This window comes from Eumetopias jubatus, unplaced genomic scaffold (assembly GCF_037043125.1).
Source record: "Eumetopias jubatus isolate StellerSeaLion01/CBP00866 unplaced genomic scaffold, mEumJub1_p1.0 scaffold_12, whole genome shotgun sequence".
Classification (NCBI taxonomy): domain Eukaryota; kingdom Metazoa; phylum Chordata; class Mammalia; order Carnivora; family Otariidae; genus Eumetopias; species Eumetopias jubatus.
In genome coordinates this window covers 3289510-3315512 of record NW_028274818.1, presented here as the reverse complement: position 1 = coordinate 3315512, position 26003 = coordinate 3289510, and the positions used below count along the sequence as shown (strand labels likewise).

The 26003-nt window shown below is 41.7% G+C and overlaps 1 pseudogene; it reads right to left on the bottom strand.

Annotated features, from left to right (window-relative positions):
• Positions 1 to 2263: 2263 nt before the first annotated feature.
• LOC114199146 (T-cell surface glycoprotein CD1a-like) lies at positions 2264 to 25050 on the bottom strand (annotated as a pseudogene).
• Between the last annotated feature and the right edge of the window lie 953 nt (positions 25051 to 26003).

Sequence of the window (26003 nt, the reverse complement as noted above, 5' to 3'; positions counted from 1 at the left end):
TATAAATATTAATACATATGTACAAATCTATATATATATAGTGTATGCAGAATACATATACTGTACATATATAGTATACGTGTATAGTATATGTAAAAGAAAAATTAAAAAAGAATCGATAAAAATAAGAAAATAGTTGAAAAAATAAAATTAAAAGACTAAAGAATAATTTAAAAAACCATGAACACTATATACTGTTTTCCCCAAGATCTGAAATTTTGCAGTTCTTTATGATTGGTAAACTTGGTCCTAGTAAGTTGTTCCTGCTGGTCTTCTGTGGGAGGGGCCTGTTGCGCTGATTCTCAGTTGTTCTTGCCTGGTGGAATTGCACCCCCCTTGCCAGGGGGCCAGGTTCAGGGTAATCTGCTCCAGATAGCACTTTGTGGTGCTGTTTTGCTCACAGAAGGATTTCAGGATCCATGCGGGGGAGATGAAAATGGCAATTCCCTAATCTCTAGCCCAGGAGATGGAAGTTCAGGCACCCCCCACCGCACTCTTCAGTGAGCTCTCAAAGAAAAGCAGTCAGTCACTTGTCTCCCTGGTATCTGTCAGATCTCTGTATTCACCCAGCTTGCAACCAAGCGTTTTTACCTCAGGAATGCGACCCAGTTTCCAGTCTCCAAACTTTACAGATTCCTTTGGCCTGGACCTGTGCTTTTCCTCCCAGGGGAGGGAGGGTTTTTTTGTCATGCTTCTGCCTTTTGGTGGGCCCCTGCCTGGAGAGCAGTCATGCGACCAAGCAGAGGTTCACAGATTATGGCAACACCTAGCAGAAAGCCAGTGCCTAGATAATACTTATAATACTTCCCGGGTATAATACTTTCTGGGTAACCTCTTTAAGCAAGCTCCCTCCCCTCTGCAGTTTATCTTTTGATATATTGCCCCAGATTCACATCTCCACACCTTCTACCTTGCAAAAAGTGGTCACTTGTGTATTTGTAGAATTGCAGCAATTCTTTTCTCAGAACTCCAATTGATTTCCAAGGCACAGACCTCTAAAACTCCAGTTGTTGAGCCGCACTGGTTGTAAAAACACAAAAATCAGCCCCTCTTGAGTTCCCAGTCATTGGCTTTGGCAAAGTGTTTTCCCTGTGTAATCCCCTGTACACTCTTCTCTCTCTCTCTCTCTCTCTCTCTCTCTCTCTCTGTCTCTCACTCACTCTCTCTCCTCTATTCTTGACCGGGACTCCCTCTCCTCCACAGCACTCATGATCTATTTTTCCCCCAAGTCATGTCTCTGAACCGCCTACCTTCCATGATGGGGCCTTTTCTCTGCCTCTAGCTGTGCAATTTGTTCTGTCAGTCCTTAGATCGATTTCTTGGGTATTCAGAATGATTTAATACTTATCTAGCTTGGTTTGAGGATCCAGGCAAGCTTTGGGTCCTACTATTCTTCCATGTAAACTCCTCCCTCCTGACCCTCTTGTTTCTTTTTCTGTTCTTTTCTTTAATTTTCTGGTGGTGAGAGCACTTCAGATCTACCCTCTTGGCAAGTTTCATCTATACAATTTCTCTGCCTTCTTGCACGCAGGTATCAACCTCAGGCATGCTTCTCTGGTGCTGAAAAATGGTTTATACTTGTTTCAGGCTTTTTACCCCACACTTTATCATCCAGGACAAGAGAGAATATTCATTCCCCTGCCATGAACCACACGGATCAGGAAACAGGTCTATGCTAATAGGTGTCTGCTATTAAATAACTGGAATGGTCACAGGCAAAACTGTGTTTCTCCTCAGGGGCTCAGAGACATCAGCAAAAATCCAGAAGAGTGTGAATTCCCTCAGCCTCGTGACAAGACTTTTAACAAGAAGGACATCAAACATCTCAACTACTACAAACTTGTCAGGAAGTAAAAGAAGAAGAAAAAACTATAAATGTGGCATATATTCCACACAGATTTTTATTGAGGACATATTCCATGCAGGTGAGATTCCTTGCCAAGTTTACAAATATTAAAAAGGAATGGACATTGTTCTCAAGAATCCTAAGAATTAGGAGGGACAAGGGACCTAAATGGGGGTAAGTAACAAGAGGTGGAATGTGAGGCATAGATTTACAAAAGTTCAGGAAAAGGTGGTGAAAATTCTCAACAGGCAGAGACTGCTTCTACTTGTGAATCAGGGAGGGCTCTCTGGAGGAAGTGACATCTGATGCCTGTTCACCCAAGCAGGTGCTGTGGCTTCATTCCATTCATAGATAAATTTTGAGGTTTAAGTTCCAGAACCAAGACAGAAAAATAAACCCCGCTAAATTAAACTGAGATTATATTGACAACTGATCATTAAGCAAAAATGAAAGACAAGGTTGCACACAGAGAGTTGTAAGACCATCACCACTGAGCTGGATTTGGTAAGTACTGGAGCCTGGGCTGCTGGGATCTCGCTCAGAAGGGAGGTCAGTGCACTGTCTCCAGTGTGTCTTCCTGGAAGGAACAGAAGGAGGAGTCACTCTGTAGTAGGTGGAGGTGAGGACTACAGGGGGAAGGGCACTGGGAACAGGGGGGGCGAAGACAGACTAAAGGTAGGGAGAGACATGGGAAAGAGTAGGAAGGTGGCTCCAAAGACTAACCAATGCTTCCAGAGCCACAATGCTGGACCTGCCAGAAGCACCAGGAGCACTATCACCACCAGGAAGACCAAGCCCATGGAGTAGGGTTGCTCTGTGGGTTTGGTACACAGAGGGTATCACTTCCCATCTACCCCAGGTTGAACTGCAATTCCCTGGTCTTCTTTTCTCATGTCACCGTCTACCTCACCAACCTCCCTTCCCCCTTTCACTTCTCCCATCCCTCCTCAGAAATGGGCCCTTACCCACCCTCCACATCCTCCCACATCAGCAGGACCTTCACCCTCAGCTCTTCCATTTCTTGGATTACTGACTTTTTGGTCCTTTGTGGTCTGGAGTCCCTAGAATCCCCAGTTTTTCATCTGGCTCTCCTGATCTGTCAGAGGAATACCCACCCCCTTTCCCAGGTGGACCCCAGTCTTTCTCACCCCAGTAGAGGACCATGTCCTGGCCTCCTAGACTGCTGTGTCTCATCAGCATGACAAGCCAGCTGCATCCCTGGTTATTACATAAAAGGACATCTGAAGATACCATGTCCCATCAGCATGAGGCAGGAGATCACCTCGCTGGGTGCCCTGTTGCTCCTACTCACCCCGCATCCACATCACCCACACAGGCTTTGGGTAGAAGCCAGAAACGTCGGACACCAGCAGCAGACGGCCGGGACCAGACTGGGGCCAGTGGACAACCAGGCCTCTGGCCTCACTGCACAGACAGGACAGGAATTCACAGACTGAGTGGGTAGATATTCACATCACTTTAGGTAGACATCTTTCCACCTCTAGAAACCTGTCACCATCCTCCTCTCTCCCTCTTGACTCCTTCTTACCCTGAATTTGAAAGAATGGTACAAATTTATGAGTGCAGAATAGAGAATTCTTGGAGGGAGGAAGCAGTACTGACCTTGTTGCTGGAGATATGCCTTCCCTGCATCAAGAAGACCCAACAGAAACTGGGAGCAGGAGTCACTGAAGAGCATGCATAGCATTTCATTGAAAACATGATACTGATTAAATAGTGTGAAGACCTGCTGAGCCCTACTTCTTCCCTTTGGAGATGGCCACCATGATGTGTTCTGGAAACTCATGAGATCTGATCCTTGATAGCAATCTGTGCAAAGGCTACCGATACTTTTCCAAAATGGGAATCATAGCCTCCTGTGATCTGTACCTGGAAAGAATCTGGGGAAGATAAACTGAGTTATAGTACGGGGGAGAGAAAGAGATGAAATGAGATGAGTGGAAGCCATGATGGTGGACGCAGAGGGAGAAGTTCAGGGGATTAGAGGGAATGAAGCACAGTTTGGTTTGAGGGGGCGCTCACACAAAGCGGAAGTGGTGGTGGATAGAGGCAGAGGAAAAGGTGAAGATAGAGGAAGGAACAAATATTGGAGGAGAGAGATGAAGTGTATGGGCAGAGAATAGGGAAAGGCTCAGTGGGAGAGCTGGGGTAAAAATAATCTAGCTTCAAGGGAGTGCAGTGGGTACAGGGAACACATAGATAGAGTTCACTAATGGGACTTAATGAGGAGACAAGTACAGTTCAAGGAGTCTGTCACAAAGTAAGGGAGGAGAGGTTGCAGGCCAGGGAGAGGGGTGGTGTCAGGAGACACTAGTCGGGAACAGAAGAGCATAGCCTGTGGTCAAGAGAGGAGTGAAGTATCAGAAAACATGAAGCTTTTCAAGAATTGGGGTCTGGCTTCTACTCCCTGCTTAGATGAGTGTGATTCAGATTTTTGATGGGGAGACATGAGGTTCAGAAGCCACTGGAGGCTCTTTCCTAGAGGAAGATGGAATTCAAGTAGACTCCTACGTACACATACTCATACATACTTACATACATATTGAAGTGCACACAAGCACACGTTCACACATCACACACAACAAAGATTGGCACAAACACATATGTGCGCACACACACACACACACACACACACACACACACACACTCACACATGCACCCACTGGGTAGGGCCAGATCTCAACTTCTTCACTGTCACCACCTGGGAGGAGAACCACCAGCAGCACAAGTGGCAGGAACAGCATTATATTTGCAGATGTTCTTTTTTTTTCTTACAAGTCAGCCTTTGGCATCTCTTCTAGCAAACCTACCCCACACAGCACCTCTCTTCTGACTTCCTTCTCAACACACAGCCTTCCCTGAGTCTCTGCAACAATGCAAATGTGCTCCTCCCTCAACCCTGGACACCTACTCAGACTCTCACTTCCCCTCCTGGTCTGACTCTCCTTCTGGCTTCCAGCTTCTCCCTGTCACCAGCTTCCATTCTGCTCCACGTCCCCTAATTCAGAACAAGTCTTATATGGCATGAGAAATTGACCCCACCTCTCAGGCTTTTCCTTCTCCAGAGAGAAACCCATGTAAACACACAGCCCCCTGCACCCAACACTGGACCCTGCCTTCACTCTGTCCCTCCTGCCCTTGTGACACCCCCCATGTATTTCCTTCCCCATCTCACCCCCACCCCAGCTCATTCACATTTCCGACTTCTCACCGCATATGTTAAAAAACAAAAAAATGATCCAGGTAAATTTGAATATCCATTTGTTTTTATTAAGTGATTCAAGAATGGGGCAGCACACATCTGGCAGGTAAAGGGGAACTCTGAAGAGACGTAAAGAAGAAAAAGGAGTGTTTCAGGAAAGGTTACTTTTCCTTAATTGTGAGAGAAGAGGGTCTCACCATTCAGATGACCTCCCCTCCTTGGAGGATGGAGAGGGTCCATATGACAGACTACCTCACTGTTGCTGACCAGAAAAATCTCACTGACAGGTGAACATTTCTAGGGGAAGTGGTAACTGTAGTTAGGTTAGGGAGTAAGCAAGGTTTGGGTACTTGATCTGTGCCATTTTAGTCCAATGGGTTTCTTTTTAACAGTTGCTCTATTTCCTTGTCCAAGTTCCCCCATGATTGCATGTGTAACAGTATCAGCAACCACCAGTTCACTATTATTCTTAGGGAGGAACCAGTAGCCGTCACAAAGACCATGGGACATTGAAACATCTGAAGTATACCCCCTCAGTCTGACTTGCATTAATATATACTCACTCACCAGTCACTTAGCACCTGCCTGGACCCAAGGACCTTGCTACACTCATGAAAATACTGTGTTCACAGTGCAATCACTTTATGCAAGGAGCTTTTATTCTACTTGGGAAGAAAAACACATAAATCAAGAACTATATATTTTGGTGTGCTGAGTTAATTTTTCTTTGGTTCCTTTATTTTAAGTTCCAGTATAGTTAACACACAGTGTTATATTAGTTTCAGGGGTACAGTATAAGGATCAACAATCCTATACATTACTCAGTGCTCATCAATTATAAGTGTAATCTTAATCTCCTTCACCTATTTCCCCCATTCCCCCACCCATCTCCCCTCTGGGAACCAGCAGTGTGTTCTCTATAGATAAGATTCTGTTTTTTCCTTTGGCACTTTTTCTCTTTGTTCATTTTGTTTCTTAAATGCCACATATGAGTGAAATCGTATGGAATTTGTCTTTCCCTGACTGATTATTTCATTTACCATCATATTCTAGCTCCATACATGTTGTTACAAATGGCAAGATTTCAGTCATTATTATTCCTGATAAATATTTCATTGTGGGTACATACCACACTTTTTTTTTGTATTCCTCTATCTATGGGCACTTGGGATGCTACCATACATGGACTATTGTAAATAATGCTTCAGTAAACATTGGGGTGCATGTTTCTTTTCATTTCACTGTTTTCACATTCCTTGGGTAAGTATCCAGTAGTAGCATTACTGGATCATATGGTAAGTCTGTTTTTAATTTCTTGAGGAACCTCCATACTGTTTTCCACCATGGCTGCACCAGTTTGCATTCCCACCAAGTATACAAGAGCTCCCTTTACTCCACTTCCTCTATAACACTTGTTTCTTGTGTGTTTTTGAATTTAGCCAATGGGACAGGTGTGAGGTGACATCTCATTGTGGTTTTGATTTGCATTTCCCTGATAAGATGTTGAGGTTTTTTCCTGTGTCTGTCGGCCATCTGAAAGTCTTCTTTACAGAAATGTCTACTCGTGTCTTCTACCCATTTTTAATTGGATTATTTGTTCTTCTGGTGTTGAGTTGTCCAACTTCTTTATATATTTTGGAGACTAACCCTTTAACAGATATGTTATTAGGAAATATCTAGTCACATTCAGTAGATTGTCCAATCGTTTTGTTAACTATTTCCTTTGCTATGCAAAAGCTTTTTTTGAAGTCCCAATAGTTCATTTTGCTTTTGTTTCTCTTGCCTAGTGAGATATGTCTAGCAAGAATTTGCAGTGGGCAAGGTCAAAGCAATTGCTGCCTGTGTTCTCCTCTAGAATTCTGGTGGATTTATGTCTCATATTTGTGTCTTTCATCATTTTGAGTTTATTTTTGTGTATGTTGTAAGAAAATGGTCCAGTTTCGGGGGTGGAGCAAGATGGCGGAGGAGTAGGAGACCTGGATTTCGTCTGGTCTCAGGAATTCAGCTGAATAGGGATCAAACCATTCTGAACACCTATGAACTCAACCGGAGATCGAAGAAGAGAGTAGCAACAACTCTCTGAAGAGAGAAGCGACCACTTACTGGAAGGTAGGACGTGTGGAGAAGTGAATCCGAGGCGATATTCGGGAGGATAGACGGCGGGGGAGGGGGCCTCCGTCGGCTGCTTCTGGCAAGTGATAGAGCCGCGGAGCACAAAATCAGAACTTTTAGAAGTCAGCTCCGCTGAGGGACTCCGCTCCAGTGGCTAAGCTGGGGGTGGAAACCTTGTGGAACAGTGTGGTCTCAGAACCCTCGAGGTCCCAGAAAAACTGGGGGCGCCTGAGTGCAGCAGAGCTCCCAGGTATTGGAGTGGGGAAGCAGGCTGCAGAGATGGAGCTGAGGCTGGGCTCTCAGCTCGGGGTTGCCATAAACTGTGATCCGCGGCCCAGTCGGGCCACTGCTCCTCCAGCAGGGACCCAACAAGCGGCAGAGCTGGGGAGACTCCCCTTCCTCCCCGGGGAGGAGCAGTGCGGGAGCACACCACAGGGATCTGCTGGGCTTGGAGACTGCACACGGGGTCGGATGCCAGAGATAGAAATGCTCGGTCACAGGCCCAGGTGAGCACGGAGTGCGGCCGGAGACCAGGGAGATGGGAGTGACTGCTTTTCTCTGGGGGCGCACAGAGGAGCAGAGTCCTGAGTTCTCAGCTCCGCTGCAAGGAGATTGTGAGGCCACCGTTTTCACCCTGGTCCTCCAAAGCTATACCAGAGCTGGCAGGGAACAAAAGCTCCTGAGAGCAAACCCGAGCAGATTGCTTAGCCCAGACCGACAAGGGCGGGGCAATTCCACCTCCGGCAAAGACATTTGGGAACCACGGCAACAGGCCCCTCCCCCCGAAGATCAGCACGAACAACCAGCAAGCCAAGACCAAGTTTACCGATCAAGGAGAACAGGAGAACTCCAGTGCTAGGGGAATACTGCACATAGAATTCATGGCTTTTTTTTAACCATGATTCATTAGTTTTTCAAAGTTAATATTTTAACTGTTTTTTCTTGAATTTTTCTTTTTCCCTTTTTCAACCAACATCGTATCAATCTATTTTTTAAAAAAAACATTTTTTATTTCTCATTTTTTGAGTCATATTTTATCCCTTCATACTAGTTACCCTTATTTTTGGCATATATATATATAAGTTGTTCTCTCTTTAAAATTTTGAGATACAATTTCTACTAACAGATCAAAATATACCCTAAATCTCTACTGTATTGATTTGTTCTAGTCTCCTGCCTAATCACATCCTCTCCCTTTTTTTTAAAATCTTCTTTCTTTTTTCAAACAACTTCTTATCTTATCAATTCCTTTTATAAAATCTTTTATAATTTTCATCCTTACAGTCATTTTCCATCTTCATTTTATCAACCCTCACTTTGGACATATGTAAGTCTTTCTTGCTTTAAAATTTTAGGAGGCAATTTTTTCTAACAGACCAAAATACGCCCAAAATCTAGTGTGTGGCACTGATCTATGCACTAGCCTGATCATATTTGATCATATTCTGCTTTTTTTATATTGTTCTGTTTTTGTTTTTGTTTTTTTCTCTTTCTTTTTTCTTTCTTTCCCTTTCTTTTCCCCTGGTTTCAGGTCTTTACTGAATTGTATAGAGTATATTTGCTGGGGACGTTGTTAACCTGTTAGCATTTTGTTCTCTCATTCATCTATTCTCCTCTGGACAAAATGACAAGATGAAAAAAATCACCTCAGCAAAAAGAACAAGAGGTAGTACCGTCAGCCAGGGACCTACTCAATACGGACATTAGTACGATGTCGGACCTAGAGTTCAGAATGATGACTTTAAAAGATACTAGCTGGGCTTGAAAAAAGCATGGAAGTTATTAGAGAAACCTTTCTGGAGAAATAAAAGAACTAAAATCTAACCAAGACGAAATAAAAAAGGCGATTGATGAGGTGCAATCAAAAATGGGGGTACTAACTGTTAGGATAAATGAGGCAGAAGAGAGAATCAGTGATATAGAAGACCAAATGATGGAAAATAAAGAGGTTGAGAAAAAGAGAGAGAAACAACTACTGGATCATGAGGGCAGAATTCGAGAGATAAGTGATACAATAATATGAAACAACATTAGAATAATTGGGATCCCAGAAGAAGAAGAAAGAGAGAGAGGGGCAGAAGGTATATTGGAGCAAATAATAGCAGAGAACTTCCCTAATGAGAGGAAGAAAACAGGCATCAAAATCCAGGAGGCACAGAGAACCCCTCTCAAAATCAATAATAATAGGTCAACACCCCGACATCTAATATAAAACTTACGAGTCTCAGAAAAAAAGAAAAATTCCTGAAAGCAGCTCGGGAGAAGAGATATGTAACCTACAATGGTAGAAACATTAGATTGGCAACAGACCTATCCACAGAGACCTGGCAGGCCAGAAAGGACTGGCAAGATATCTTCAGAGCACTAAATGAGAAAAATATGCAGCCAAGAATATTATATCCAGCTAGGCTGTCATTGAAAATAGAAGGAGAGATAAAAAGCTTCCAGAACAAACAAAAACTAAAGGAATTTGCAAAAACGAAACCAACCATACAAGAAATATTGAAAGGGGTCCTCTAAGCAAAGAGAGAGCCTAAAAGCAGCATAGATCAGAAAGGAACACAGACAATATACAGTAACAGTCACCTTACAGGCAATACAATGGCACTAAATTCATACCTTTCAATAGTTACTCTGAATGTAAATGGGCTAAATGCCCAATCAAAAGACACAGGCTATCAGATTGGATTAAAAAACAAGACCCATCAATATGCTGTCTGCAAGAGACTCCTTTGAGACCCAAAGACACCCCCAGATTGAAAGTGAGGGGGTGGAAAACCATTACCATGCTAAAGGACACCAAAAGAAAGCAGGGGTGGCAATCCTTATATCAGACAAATTAGATTTTAAAACAAAGACTGTAATAGGAGATGAGGAAGGACACTATATCCTACTTAAAGGGTCTATCCAAAAAGAAGATCTAACAATTGTAAATATCTATGCCCCGAACAGGGGAGCAGCAAATTATATAAGGCAATTAATAACAAAAGCGAAGAAACACATTGACAACAATACAATAATAGTGGGGGACTTTAACACCCCCCTGACTGAAATGGACAGATCATCTAAACAAAAGATCAACAAGGAAATAAAGACTTTAAATGACACACTGGACCAAATGGACTTCACAGACATATTCAGAACATTCCATCCCAAAGCAATGGAATACACATTCTTCTCTAATGCCCATGGAACATTCTCCAGAATTGATCACATCCTAGGTCACAAATCAGGTCTCAACCGATACCAAAAGTTTGGGATTATTCCCTGCATATTTTCAGACCACAATGCTCTGAAACTAGAACTCAATCAGAAGAGGAAAGTCGTAAAGAACTCAAATACATGGAGGCTAAAGAACATCCTACTAAAAATGAATGGGTCAACCAGGAAATTAAAGAAGAATTAAAAAAAATTCATGGAAACCAATGAAAATGAAAACACAAGTGTTCAAAATCTTTGGGATACAGCAAAGGCAGTCCTGAGAGGAAAGTATATAGCAATACAAGCCTTTCTCAAGAAACAAGAAAGGTCTCAAATACACAACCTAACCCTACACCTAAAGGAGCTGGAGAAAGAACAGCAAATAAAGCCCAAACCCCGCAGGAGAAGAGAAATAATAAAGATCAGAGCAGAAATCAATGAACTAGAAACCAAAAGAACAGTAGAACAGATCAACGAAACTAGGACCTGGTTCTTTGAAAGAATTAACAAGATTGAAAAACCCCTGGCCAGATTTTCAAAAAGAAAAGAGAAATGACCCAAAACAACAAAATCATGAATGAAAGAGGAGAGATCACGACCAACACCAAAGAAATACTAACAATTATAAGAACATATTATGAGCAACTCTATGCCAGCAAATTAGGTAACCTGGAAGAAATGGGTGCATTCCTAGAGATGTATCAACTACCAAAATTGAAGCAGGAAGAAATAGAAAACCTGAACAGACCTATAGTCACTAAGGAAATTGAAGCAGAAATCAAAAATCTCCCAACAACAAAAGCCCAGGGCCAGATGGCTTCCCAGGGGAATTCTATCAGACATTTAAAGAAGAATTAATACGTATTCTCCTGAAACTGTTCCAAAAAATAGAAATGGAAGGAAAACTTCGAAACTCATTTTATGAGGCCACGATTACCTTGATCCCCAAACCAGACAAAGACCCCATCAAAAAGGAGAACTACAGACCAATATCCTTGATGACGGTGGATGCAAAAATTCACACCAAAATACTAGCCAATAGGATCCAACAGTACATTAAAAGGATTATTCACCAGAACCAAGTGGGATTTATCCCTGGACTGCAAGGCTGGTTCAACATCCGCAAATCAATCAACGTGATACAATACATTAACAAAAGAAAGAACAAGAATCGTATGATCCTCTCAATAGATGCAGAAAAAGCATTTGACAAAGTACAGCATCCTTTCTTGATCAAAACTCTTCAGAGTATAGGGATAGAGGGTACATACCTCAATGTCATAAAAGCCATCTATGAAAAACCTACAGCCAATATCATTCTCAATGGGGAAAAGCTGAGAGCTTTTCCCCTAAGGTCAGGAATATGGCAGGGATATCCACTCTCACCACTGCTATTCAACATAGTATTAGAAGTCCTAGCCACAGCAATCAGACAACAAAAAGAAATCAAAGGCATCCAAATCGGCAAAGAGGAAGTCAACTCTCACTCTTTGCAGATGATATGATACTGTATGTGGAAAACCCAAAAGACTCCACCCCAAAACTGCTAGAACTCATACAGGAATTCAGTTAAGTAGCAGGATATAAAATCAATGCACAGAAATCAGTGGCATTCCTATACACCAACAACAAGACAGAAGAGAGACAAATCAAGGAGTCGATCCCATTTACAATTGCACCCAAAGACATAAGATACCTAGGAATAAATTGAACCAAAGAGGCAAAGGATCTGTACTCAGAAAACTATAAAATACTCATGAAAGAAATTGAAGAAGACACGAAGAAATGGAAAAACGTTCCATGCTCATGGATTGGGAGAACCAACATTGTGAAGATGTCAATGCTACCTAGAGCAATCTACACATTCAATGCAATCCCCATCAAAATACCATCCACTGTTTTCAAAGAAATGGAACAAATAATCCTAAAATTCGAATGGAACTAGAAGAGACCCCGAATAGCCACAGGAATATTGAAAAAGAAAAGCAAAGCTAGCGGCATCACAATTCCAGACTTCCAGCTCTATTACAAAGCTGTCATCATCAAGACAATATGGTACTGGCACAAAAACAGACACATAGATCAATGGAACAGAATCAAGAGCCCAGAAATGGACCCTCAACTCTATGGTCAACTCGTTTTTGACAAAGCAGGAAAGAACGTCCAATGGAAAAAAGACAGTCTCTTCAACAAATGGTGTTGGGAAAATTGGACAGCCACATGCAGAAGAATGAAAGTGGACCATTTCCTTACACCACACACAAAAATAGACTCCAAATGGTTGAAAGACCTCAATGTGAGACAGGAGTCCATCAAAATCCTAAAGGAGAACACAGGCAGCAACCTCTCCGACCTCAGTCGCAGCACCTTCTTCCTAGAAACATCGCCAAAGGCAAGGGAAGCTAGGGCAAAAATGAACTTTTGGGATTTCATCAAGATAAAAAGCTTTTGCACAGCAAAAGAAACAGTCCACAAAACCAAAAGACAACCGACAGAATGGGAGAAGATATTTGCAAATGACATATCAGATAAAGGCCTAGTATCCAAAATCTATAAAGAACTTATCAAACTCAACACCCAAAGAACAAATAATCCAATCAAGAAATGGGCAGAAGACATGAACAGACATTTTTCCAAAGAAGACATCCAAATGGCCAACAGACACATGAAAAAGTGCTCAACATCGCTCGGCATCAGGGAAATCCAAATCAAAACCTCCATGAGATACCACCTCACACCAGTCAGAATGGCTAAAATTAACAAGTCAGGAAAGGACAGGTATTGGCGGGGATGTGGAGAAAGGGGAACCCTCCTACACTGTTGGTGGGAATGCAAGCTGGTGAAACCACTCTGGAAAACAGTATGGAGGTTCCTCAAACAGTTGAAAATAGAGCTACCATACGATCCAGCAATTGCACTACTGGGTATTTACCACAAATAGACAAATGTAGGGAACCGAAGGGGTACGTGCACCCCGATGTTTATAGCAGCAATGTCCACAATAGCCAAACTGTGGAAAGAGCCAAGATATCCATCAACAGATGAATGGATAAAGAAGAGGTGGTATATATACACACTGGAATATTATGCAGCCATCAAAAAGAATGAGATCATGCCATTTGCAGTGATGTGGATGGAACTGGAGGGTGTTATGCTGAGTGAAATAAGTCAATCAGAGAAAGACTTGTATCATATGACCTCACTGATATGAGGAACTCTTAATCTCAGGAAACAAACTGAGGGTTGCTGGAGTGGTGGGGGGTGGGAGGGATGGGGTGGCTGGGTGATAGACATTGGGGAGGGTATGTGCTATGGTGAGCGCTGTGAATTGTGCAAGACTGTTGAATCACAGATCTGTACCTCTGAAACAAATAATGCAACATATGTTATGAAAAAAGAAAAAGAAGAAGATAGCAGGAGGGGAAGCCTGAAGGGGAGTAAGTCAGAGGGGGAGACGAACCATGAGAGACGATGGACTCTGAAAAACAAACTGAGGTTTCTAGAGGGGAGGGGGGTGGGGGATGGGTTAGGCTGGTGATGGGTATTAAAGAGGGCACATTCTGCGTGGAGCACTGGATGTTATGCACAAACAATGAATCATGGAACACTACATCAAAAACTAATGATGTAATATATGGTGAGTAACATAACAATAAAAAATTTAAAAAAAAACAGAAAAGAAAGGATGCTGTAGGGTGCCTGGGTGGTTCAGTTGGTTAAGTGACTGCCTTCTGCTCAGGTCATGATCCCGGAGTCCCAGGATAGAGTCCCACATCAGGCTCCCAGCTCAGCAGGAAATCTGCTTCTCTCTCTGACCCTCCCTCTTCTTGTGTTCTCTCTCTCACTCTCTTTCTCTCTCTCTCAAATAAATAAATGAAAGCTTTAAAAAAAAGAAAGGATGCTGTATTTTGCCAAATGCTTATTCTGTATCCATTGAGAGGATCATATGATTCTTGTCCTTTCTTTTATTAATGTGCTTTATCACATTGGTCAATTTATGGATGTTGAACAATACTTGCAGCTGAGGATTAAATCTGGCATGCTCATGGTGAATAATCTGTTTAATGCACCGTTGGATCCTATTTTCTAGCATCTTTGTGAGAATTTTTGCAGCCATGTTTATCAGGGATATTGATCTGTAATTCTCCTTTTTGGTGGGGTCTCTGCTAGGTTTTGGGATCAAGGTAATTCTGGCTTCATAGAATAGTTTGGAAGTTTCCCTTCCATTTCTATTTTTTGAAACAACTTCAGAAGAATAGGTGTTAATTGTTCTGTAAATGTTTGGTAGAATTCCACTGGGAGGCCATCTGGCCCTGGACTCTTGTTTTTCTGGAGATTTTTGATTACTTCTTCAGTTTCCTTGCTGGTTATGGGTCTGTTCAGGTTTTCTATTTCTTCCTGTTTCAGTCTTGGTTGCTTATATGTTTGTAGGAATGCTCCCAGATTGCCTACTTTGTTGGCACATACTTTCTCATAATATTCTTTTATAAGTGTATATTTTCAGTGTTGGTTATGATCTCTCCTCTTTCATTTATGATTTTATTTATTTGGGTCCTTTCTCTTTTCTTTTTGATAAATCTGGCTAGGGGTTTGTTGATCTTATTAATTCTTCTAAAGAACCAACTTCTAGTTTGGTTGATCTGTTCTACTGTTATTTTGATTTCTATATCATTAATTTCTGCTCTAGTCTTTATTATTTCTCCACTCCTGATGAATTTAGGCTCTATTGGCTGTACTTTTTCCAGCTCAGTTAGCTGTAAGGTTAGGTTTTGTATTTGAGACTTTTCTCTCCTACTCTTCCGCCATCTTGCGCCTCTCCCACCTCCTTGTTGATTTCTGCTTGGATGATCAGTCCATTGTTGTTACTAGGGTGTTAAAGTCCCATACTATTATTGTATTGTTATCCATGTTTTTTTTAATTCTGTTATTAATTGGTTTGTATAATTGGCTGCTCCCATGTTAGTAGCATAAATATTTATAATTGTTAGATCTTCTTGTTGGATAGACACTTTTATTATCATATACTCTCCTTCTTCATCTCTTATTACAGTCTTTAGTTTAAGATCTAGTTAGTCTGACTTAAGGATTGCTACTCCAGCTTCCTTTTCATGTCCTTTAGCATGATAAATGGTTCTCCACCCCCTCACTTTCAATTTGGAGGTGACTTTGGGTCTAAAATGAGTCTCTTCAGGGGCGGAGCAAGATGGCAGAGGAGTAGGAGACCTGGATTTCGTCGGATCTCAGGAATTGAGCTGGATAGGGATCAAACCATTCTGAACACCTACGAATTCAACAGGAGATCAAAGAAAAGAATAGCAACAACTCTCTCAACAGAAAAGTGACCACTCTGTGGAAGGTAGGACGTGTGGAGAAGTGAATCCAAGGTGATATTCGGGGGGATAGACGGTGGGGGAGGGGGCCTCCGTCAGCCACTTCTGGCAAGTGACAGAGCCCCAGAGCACAAAATCGGAACTTTTAGAAGTCAGCTCTGCTGAGGGACATCACTCCAGTGGCTAAGCGGGGGGTGGAACCCTCGTGGGACAGTGTGGTCTCAGAACCCTCGGGGTCACAGAAAGACTGGGGGTGCCTGAGTGTGGCAGAGCTCCCACGTATTGGAGTGGGGAAGCCGGCTGCAGAGACGGAGCTGAGGCTCAGGCTCTCAGCTCCGGGTTGCCATAAACTATGATCCGCCACACATTCGGGCCACAGTTCCACCAGCAGGCACCCAACAGGCGGCAGATCTGGGGAGACTCCCCTCCTCCCCCAAGAGGAGCAGCGCAGGAGTGCATCACAGGGATCTGCTGGGTTTGGAGACTCCACACGGGGTCAGGTGCCAGAGATAGAAACACTCGGTCACAGGCTGGGTGAGCATGGAGTGCGGCCAGAGACCTGGGAGACGGGAGTGATTGACTGCTTTTCTCTGGGGCTCACGGAGGAGCAGGGCCCTGAGTTCTCAACTCCTCCGGGGTGGAGATTGGGAGGCTGCCATTTTCACTCTCATCCTCCAAAGCTGTACGGAAAGCTTGCACGGAACAAAATCTCCCGAGAGCAAACCCGAGCAGATTACTTAGCCCGGACCGGCAAGGGTGGGGCAATTCCATCTCCAGCAAAGACATTTGGGAACCACGGCAACAGGCCTCTCCCCCAGAAGATCAGCAAGAACAGCCAGCCAAGACGAAGTTTACCAATCAATAAGAAATGCAGAACTCCAGAGCTAGGGGAATACTGCACATAGAATCCATGGCTTTTTTACTATGATTCTTTAGTCTTTCAAAGTTAATTTTTTTTAACTCTTTTTTACTTTTGAATTTTTCTTTTCCCCTTTTTCAACCAACATTTTTTTTTAATTTTATTATGTTATGTTAGTCACCATACAATACATCATTAGTTTTTGATGTGGTGATCCACGATCCATTGTTTTCATATAACACCCAGTGCTCCATGCAGTACGTGCCCTCCTTAATACCCATCACCGGGCTAACCCATCCCCCACACCCCTCCCCTCTAAAACCCTCAGATTGTTTCTCAGAGTCCATCGTCTCTCATGGTTCATCTCTCCCTCCAATTCCCCCCCCTTCATTTTTCCCTTCCTTCTCCTGATGTCCTCCCTGCTATTCCTTATGTTCCACAAATAAGTGAAACCATATGATAATTGACTTTCTCTGCTTGACTTATTTCACTTAACATAATCTCCTCCAGTCCCATCCGGGTTGATATAAAACTTGGGTAGTCATCCTTTCTGATGGCTGAGTAATATTCCATTATATATATGGACAACATATTCTTTATCCATTCATCTGTTGAAGGGCATCTCGGCTCCTTCCACAGTGTGGCTATTGCAGACATTGCTGCTATTCAACCAACATCTTATCAATCCCTTTTTTTTAAAAACATTTTTATTTTTTCATTTTTAGAGTCATATTCTATCCCTTCAGAGTAGTTATCCTTATTTTTGGCATATACCTATAAGCTGGTCTCTCTTTAAAATATTGAAATACAGTTTCTTCTAACAGATCAAAATATACCCTAAATCTCCAGTGTATGGCTTTGTTCTAGTCTCCTGCCTAATCACATTCTATTGCTTTTTTTCCTTTTTTTTAAAAAACCTCTTCTTTCTTTTTTCAAACAACTTCTTATCAATTCCTTTTATGAAGTTTTTATAATTTACATCTTTACAGTCATATTCCATCCCTTCATCATATCAACCCTTATTTTTGTACATATATAAGTTTTTCTTTCTTTAAAACGTTGGGATGCACTTTCTTCTAACAGACCAAAATACATCCAAAATCTAGTATGTGGCACTGATCTATGCACCAGCCAGATCATATTTGATCATATTCTGGTTTTTTGTTTCTTCTGTTTCTGTTTCTTTTTATCTTTTTCTTTTTCTTTTTTTTTTTTCTCTTTCTTTTTTCTTTCTTTCCCTTTCTATTCCCCTGGTTTAAGGTCTTTTCTCATTTGATTAGAGTACATTTTCTGGGGACGTTGTTAACCTGTTAGCATTTTGTTCTCTCATTCATCTATTCTCCTCTGGACAAAATGACAAAACGAAAAAAATCACCTCAACAAAAAGAACAAGAGGTAGTACCGTCTGCCAGGGACCTACTCAATACAGACATTAGTGCGACATCGGACCTAGAGTTCAGAATAATGACTTTAAAGATACTACCTGGGTTTGAAAAAAGCATGGAAGTTATTAGAGAAACACTTTCTGGAGAAACAAAAGAACTAAAATCTAACCAAGTCTAACTCAAAAGGCTATTAATGAGGTGCAATCAAAAATGGGGGCGCTAACTGCTAGGATAAATGAGACAGAAGAGAGAATCAGTGATATAGAAGACCAAATGATGGAAAATAAAGAAGCTGAGAAAAAGAGAGATAAACAACTACAGGATCACGAGGGCAGAATTCAAGACATAAGCGATACCATAAGATGAAACAACATTAGAATAATTGGGATCCCAGAAGAAGAAGAAAGAGGGAGGGGGACAGAAGGTATATTGGAGCAAATTATAGCAGAGAACTTCCCTAATGTGGGGAAGGAAACAGGCATCAAAATCCAGGAGACACAGAGAACCCTCTCAAAATCAATAATAATAGGTCAACACCCCCTCATCTAACAGTAAAACTTACAAGTCTCAGAGACAAAGAGAAAATCTTGAAAGCAGCTCGGGAGAAGAGATATGAAACCTATAATGGTAGAAACATTAGATTGGCAACAGACCTATCCACAAACACCTGGCAGGCCGAAAAGGACTGGCAAGATATCTTCAGAGCACTAAACGAGAAAAATATGCAGCCAAGACCACCATATCCAGCTAGGCTGTCATTGAAAATAGAAGGAGAGATAAAAATCTTCCAGGACAGACAAAAATTAAAGGAATTTGCAAACAGGAAACCAGCCCTCCAAGAAATATTGAAAGGGGTCCTCTAAGCAAAGAGAGAGCCTAAAAGCAGCATAGACCAGAAAGGAATACAGAAAACACACAGTAACAGTCACCTTACAGGCAATACAATGGCACTAAATTCCTATCTTTCAATAGTTACCCTGAATGTAAATGGGCTAAATGCCCCAATCAAAAGACACAGGTATCAGACTGGATTAAAAAACAAGACCCATCGATATGTTGTCTGCAAGAGACTCATTTTAGACCCAAAGACACCCCCACATTGAAAGTGAAGGGGTAGAAAACCATTTACCATGTTAATGGACACCAAAAGAAAGCTGAGATGGCAATCCTTCTATCAGACAAATTAGATTTTAAACCAAAGACTGTAATAAGAGATGAGGAAGGACATTATATCCTACTTAAAGGGTCTATCCAACAAGATCTAACAATTGTAAATATCTATGCCCCTAACATGGGAGCAGCAAATTATATAAGGCAATTAATAACAAAGCAAAGAAACACATTGAAACAATACAATAATAGTGGGGGACTTTAACACCCCCCTCACTGAAATGGACAGATCATCTAAGCAAAAGATCAACAAAGAAATAAAGACATTAAATGACACATGGGACCGAATGGACTTCACAGACATATTCAGAACATTCCATCCCAAAGCAACGGAATACACACTCTTCTCTAGTACCCATGGAACATTCTCCAGAATAGAGCACATCCTAGCTCATAAATCAGGTCTCCACTGGTACCAAAAGATTGGGATTATTCCCTGCATATTTTCAGGCCACAGTGCTTTGAAACTAGAACTCAATCACAAGAGGAAAGTCGGAAAGAAATCAAATACATGGAGGCTAAAGAACATCCTACTAAAAAATGGGTCAACCAGGAAATTAAAGAAGAATTAAAAATATTCATGGAAACCAATGAAAATGAAAACAGAACTGTTCAAAATCTTTGGGATACAGCAAAGGCAGTCCTGAGAGGAAAGTATATAGCAATACAAGCCTTTCTCAAGAAACAAGAAAGGTCTCAAATACACCACCTAACATTACACCTAAAGGAGCTAGAGAAAAAACAGCAAATAAAGCCTAAACCCAGGAGGAGAACAGAAATGATAAAGAAAAGAGCAGAAATCAATGAAATAGAAACCAAAAGGACAGTAGAACAGATCAACGAAACTAGGACCTGGTTCTTGGAGAGAATTAAGAAGACTGATAAACTCCTGGCCAGACTTATCCAAAAGAAAAGAGAAATGACCCAAATCAACAAAATCATGAATGAAAGAGGAGAGATCACAACCAACACCAAAGAAATACAAACAATTATAAGAACATATGATGAGCAACTCTGTCCCAGCAAATTAGATAACCTGGAAGAAATGGATGCATTCCTAGAGATGTATCAACTACCAAAATTGAACCAGGAAGAAATAGAAAACCTGAACAGACCTATAACCACTAAGGAAATTGAAGCAGTCATCAAAAATCTCCCAACAAACAAAAGCCCATGGCCAGATGGCCTCCCAGGGGAATTCTACCAAACATAAAGAATTAATACCTATTCTCCTGAAACTGTTCCAAAAAATAGAAATGGAAGGAAAACTTCCAAATTCATTTTATGAGGCCACCATTACCTTGATCCCCAAACCAAAGACCCCATCAAAAAGGAGAATTACAGACCACTATCCTTGATGAACATGGATGCAAAAATTCTCACCAAAATACTAGCCAATAGGGTCCAAGACTACATTAAAAGATTATTCACCATGACCAAGTGGGATTTATCCCTGGGCTGCAAGTTTGGTTCAACATCTGCAAATCAATCAATGTGATACAATATATTAACAAACAAAGAACAAAAATCATATGATCCTCTCAATAGATGCAGAAAAAGCATTTGACAAAGTACAGCATCCTTTCTTGATCAAAACTCTTCAGAGTATAGGGATAGAGGGTACCTACCTAAATATCATAAAAGCCATCTATGAAAAACCTATAGCAAATATCATTCTCAATGTGGAAAAACTGAGAGCTTTCCCCCTAAGGTCAGGAATGCGGCAGAGATGTCCACTCTCACCACTGCTATTCAACATAGTATTAGAGGTCCTAGCCATAGCAATCAGACAACAAAAAGAAATCAAAGGCATCCAAATCGGCAAAGAGGAAGTCAAACTCTCACTCTTTGCAGTGATATGATACTGTATGTGGAAAACCCAAAAGACTCCACCCCAAAACTGCTAGAACTCCTACAGGAATTCAGTCAAGTGGCAGGATATAAAATCAATGCACAGAAATCAGTGGCATTCCTATACACCAACAACAAGACAGAAGAGAGACAAATGAAGGAGTCAATCTCATTTACATTTGCACCCAAAACCATAAGATACCTAGGAATAAATCTACCAAAGAGGCAAAGGATCTGTACTCAGAAAATGATAAAATACTCATGAAAGAAATTGAGGAAGACACAAAGAAATGGAAAAACGTTCCATGCTCATGGATTGGAAGAACAAACATTGTGAAGATGTCAATGCTACCTAGAGCCATCTACACATTCAATGCAATCCCCATCAAAATACCATCCCCTTTTTTCAAAGAAATGGAACAAATAATCCTAAAATTTGTATGGAACCAGAAGAGACCCCGAATACCCAGAGGAATGTTGACAAAGAAAAGCAAAGCTGGCGTCATCACAATTCCGGACTTCCAGCTCTATTACAAAGCTGTCATCATCAAGACAGTATGGTGCTGGGACAAAAACAGACACATAGATCAATGGAACAGAATCGAGAGCCCAGAAATGGACCCTCAACTCTATGGTCAACTCATCTTTGACAAAGCAGGAAAGAATGTCCAATGGAAAAAAGACAGTCTCTTCAACAAATGGTGTTGGGGAAATTGGACAGCCACATGCAGAAGAATGAAACTGGACCATTTCCTTACACCACACACAAAATAGACTCCAAATGGTTGAAAGACCTAAATGTGAGTCAGGGGTCCATCAAAATCCTAAAGGAGAACACAGGCAGCAACCTCTTCAACCTCAGCGGCAGCAACTTCTTCCTAGAAACATTGCCAAAGGCAAGGGAAGCAAGGCCAAAAATGAACTATTGGGACCTCACCAAGATAAAAAGCTTCCACACAGCAAAAGAAACAGTCCACAAAACCAAAAGACAACCGACAGAATGGGAGAAGATATTTGCAAATGACATATCAGATAGAGTTCTAGTATCCAAAATCTATAAAGAACTTATCAAACTCAACACCCAAAGAACAAATAATCCAATCAAGAAATGGGCAGAAGACATGAACAGACATGTTTCCAAAGAAGACATTCAAATGGCCAACAGACACATGCTCAACATCGCTCGGCATCAGGGAAATCCAAATCAAAACCTCTATGAGATACCACCTCACACCAGTCAGAATGGCTAAAATTAATAAGTCAGGAAACGACAGATGTTGGCGGGGATGCGGAGAAAGGGGAACCCTCCTACACTGTTGGTGGGAATGCAAGCTGGTGAAACCACTCTGGAAAACAGTATGGAGGTTCCTCAAACAGTTGAAAATAGAGCTACCATACGATCCAGCAATTGCACTACTGGGTATTTACCACAAAGATACAAATGTAGGGATCTGAAAGGGTACGTGCACCCCGATGTTTATAGCAGCAATGTCCACAATAGCCAAACTGTGGAAAGAGCCAAATGTCCATCGACAGATGAATGGATAAAGAAGAAGTGGTATATATACACAATGGAACATTATGCAGCCATCAAAAGGAATGAGATCTTGCCATTTGCAACGGCGTGGATGGAACTGGAGGGTGTTATGCTGAGTGAAATAAGTCAATCAGAGAAAGACATGTATCATATGACCTCACTGATATGAGGAATTCTTAATCTCAGGAAACAAACTGAGGGTTGCTGGAGTGGTGGGGGGTGGGAGGGAGGGGGTGGCTGGGTGCTAGACATTGGTAGGATATGTGCTATGGTGAGCATTGTGAATTGTGCAAGACTGTTGAATTATAGATCTGTACCTCTGAAACAAATAATGCAATATATGTTAAGAAAAAAAAAAGAAGATAGCAGGAAGGGAAGAATGAAGGGGAGTAAATCAGAGGGGGAGACGAACCATGAGAGATGATGGACTCTGAAAACCAAACAGGGTTCCAGAGGGGAAGGGGGTGGGGAGTGTGTTAGCCTGGTGATGGGTATTAAAGAGGGCACGTTCTGCGTGGAGCACTGGGTGTTATGCACAAACAATGAATCATGGAACACTACATCAAAAACGAATGATGTAATGTATGGTGATTAACATAACAATAAAAAATAATAATAAAAAACAATTAGTATGTATCATGGTGTGCACCTCCTTGAGTTGATTTTTTATTGGGGGCTCTCTGTGCCTGCTGATTCTTGATATCTGTTTCCTTCACCAGATTTGGGAAGATTTCAGCTATTATTTCTTCCCTTTTCTGTCTCCTTGTGTGATCCATAATGCCCCCTTTTCTGTCTCCTTGTGTGATCCATAATGCAAATATTTTTATGCTTTATGGTGTTGCTGACTTCCCTAAGTCTATTCATTTTGTATTTTTTTCCCCTCTCTCTTCTGTTCAACTTGACCACTTTCTATTACCCTGTCTTCCTGGTTACTGAATCATTCTTCTCCTTCCTCTATTCTACTATTCATTCCATCAGTGTATTTTTAATTTCATTTATTGAGTTCATCACTGATTCATTCTTTTTATGCTTTCTATCTCTTTGTGGAGGATCTCACTGAAGTCCTCTATTCCTTTCTCAATCTAGTGAGTATCTTTATGAGCATTACTTTAAATTCTCTATCTGGCATATAGTAATATCTCCTTTTCACTTAGTACTCTTGCTGTGATTTTTTCTTTGTCTTTCACTTGAGATGTATTCCTCTGTCTCATTTTGTCTAATTCTCTGTCTGTTTCTGCGTGTTAGTAATATTAGGTACATCTCCTGTTCCTGAAAGAAGTCATCCTATAAAGAAGAGGTTCTGTAGTGCCCTGCAGTGCAGTGTTCCCTGTTCACCAGAGTCTGACGCTGCAGGGGTATCTCCTAATGTGGTTCATGTGCCTTCCTGTGATAGATGAGCAAATTTTTCCTTTGATCCAGTCATCTGCAATGGCTGTCCTTGCCTGTCGTGGGCAAGGTTTGATCTCTATATTGTTGGTTGGCCATTCTGGGGCCTCCTTGCCTTTAATTGTGTCATATAAGTATGACATTTGCCAGAGATGTCTAACACAAAACTACAGGGCACATTCCCTATGTTATCCCTTGAGAAACTCTCATTGGCGGGATGGCCCTGCATCAGACTTGATGTATGCCTCCAGTCCATTTTGGGGCCTCAGTTACAGTTCTGTGTAGTTTCTTTTCCCTCTCCTGTGGGCAAGACTCACACTGGAGTTTTGTGGTCCATGTCAGGACTGCTTGCATATTGTCAGGCTTATGGCACTGCTTTGAATATACTCTTTCAAAGAACATATTAGAGAGGGTAGATCTGCAAAAGAACACAGTGACTGGAGGCACACTGTTAGCAAGAATTGCACAGGAGTGTTTTTGAGGGGTCTGCGGCTAGTGAGATGCTAACAGGCTGGGCTGGAGGGAGTGGATCCACAGAGGGCATTGGGGCAGGATATGTAGTGTTAACAAGGTTTACACAGGTCTGCTGTGGGAGGGCACCTGGAGCATTAACCTGACTGCAGGGAGTGTGCCTGCAGGGGAATATGTGTCTGTGGTGTGCTGATAACAAGTGAGTTAGTGAGCGTTGTCTCAACACAAGTTTTCACACTTGTCTGTGTGCTCACACTCAGGGGAGGAGGGAAATGGCGCCTACAAGCTTCTTTATTCCTGGAGGGGTCCTCCAGCTATCTGTGTCCTTCTGGGGCGTACTCTGACATTAGTAAATAACTCTCTCTCCCATAAATCCCAGTCATATTTCGAACTGCAGCTTCTATGATGTTACTCTGTTGGCTGTTGGTGTACTCTTCAAGTGGGAGGTTTCAGTTTCCTCTTGATCCCCTAGATATCTCAAAGGTGAGCCTGCTGATTTGCTGTTGTTGTTGTTGTTCTCCATATGAGTCCCCATGGATTGTTAGAACCCCCAAAATTAAGCCCCTCTGGTTTTCAAAATCAATTGTTATAAAAATTTGTCTTCCCCATGTGGGCTCCCTAATATGAGTCCTTTTCTATGCTTACCTGTCCCCACTATGTCCCTTCTTCCTGTGGCCATTGTTCAGATCCCTTTAGCTCCTTACCGTGTCTCTACCCATGCTACCCTGTTCAATGTGGCCTCTTCTCTACATTTGGCTACAGACAGTTAGTTCTGCCAGTCTTTGGGGTCTTTTTCTGGGTTATTTACACTGAAATGGGTGTTATCTACTTGGGAAAAGGTGATCTTAGAGATTTCCTGCTGCACCATCTTCCCCAGAACTCTGTGTGCTGAGTTCCATTATAATATGCCACTGTACCCAACAACATGACTGCATGAAATAATATTTTCTAAACTGGTGTCCCTTAAGTGATGTTTGCCCACTCAGAATCATGACTTCATTGCTTGCCTTTGGGTGTTAGATATATACCCCTCTTTTAATGGATCCTCAACATTTAACAGAGGACCTGCAAAGTGGTAGGTGCTCAAAGACTATTCTTGTATTTTTTAAATTTCTTTATATTTCTCTCTATATATCTATCATCTCTCTCTCTCTCTCTTTCTTTTTTAAGAGAGAGAGAGAGAAAATGCACATGTGAACAGGAGCATTGGGATAGAAAGTGAGGGAGAGAGAGAGAATCTTAAGCAGGTTCCATGATCTGTGCAGAGCCCAAAACAGGGCTTGATCTCATGACCCTGAGATCATGACCTGAACCAAAATCAGGAGTCATACGCTCAGCCAACTAGGCCACCAAGGTGCCCAGAATTCTCAAATGATTAAATAATCTGGTTTAGATATCCAAATATACTTCAAAATAAAAACTTCTTATGGATCAGAAAACACTAGTTGTAACCCTATTTGAGGAAATGGGAATCTTACACTGTCTCTTTTAGGATACAAGCATATGCTAATAATCATGAAGTTCACACAGAGAGTCCTACTGCAAATCTCCCATTACTTGCAGTAAGAACCCACTGAGAATTTGTACCAAGTGGTGTAACTGGTGTTCTGGAATCACATATCCAGATTCCCT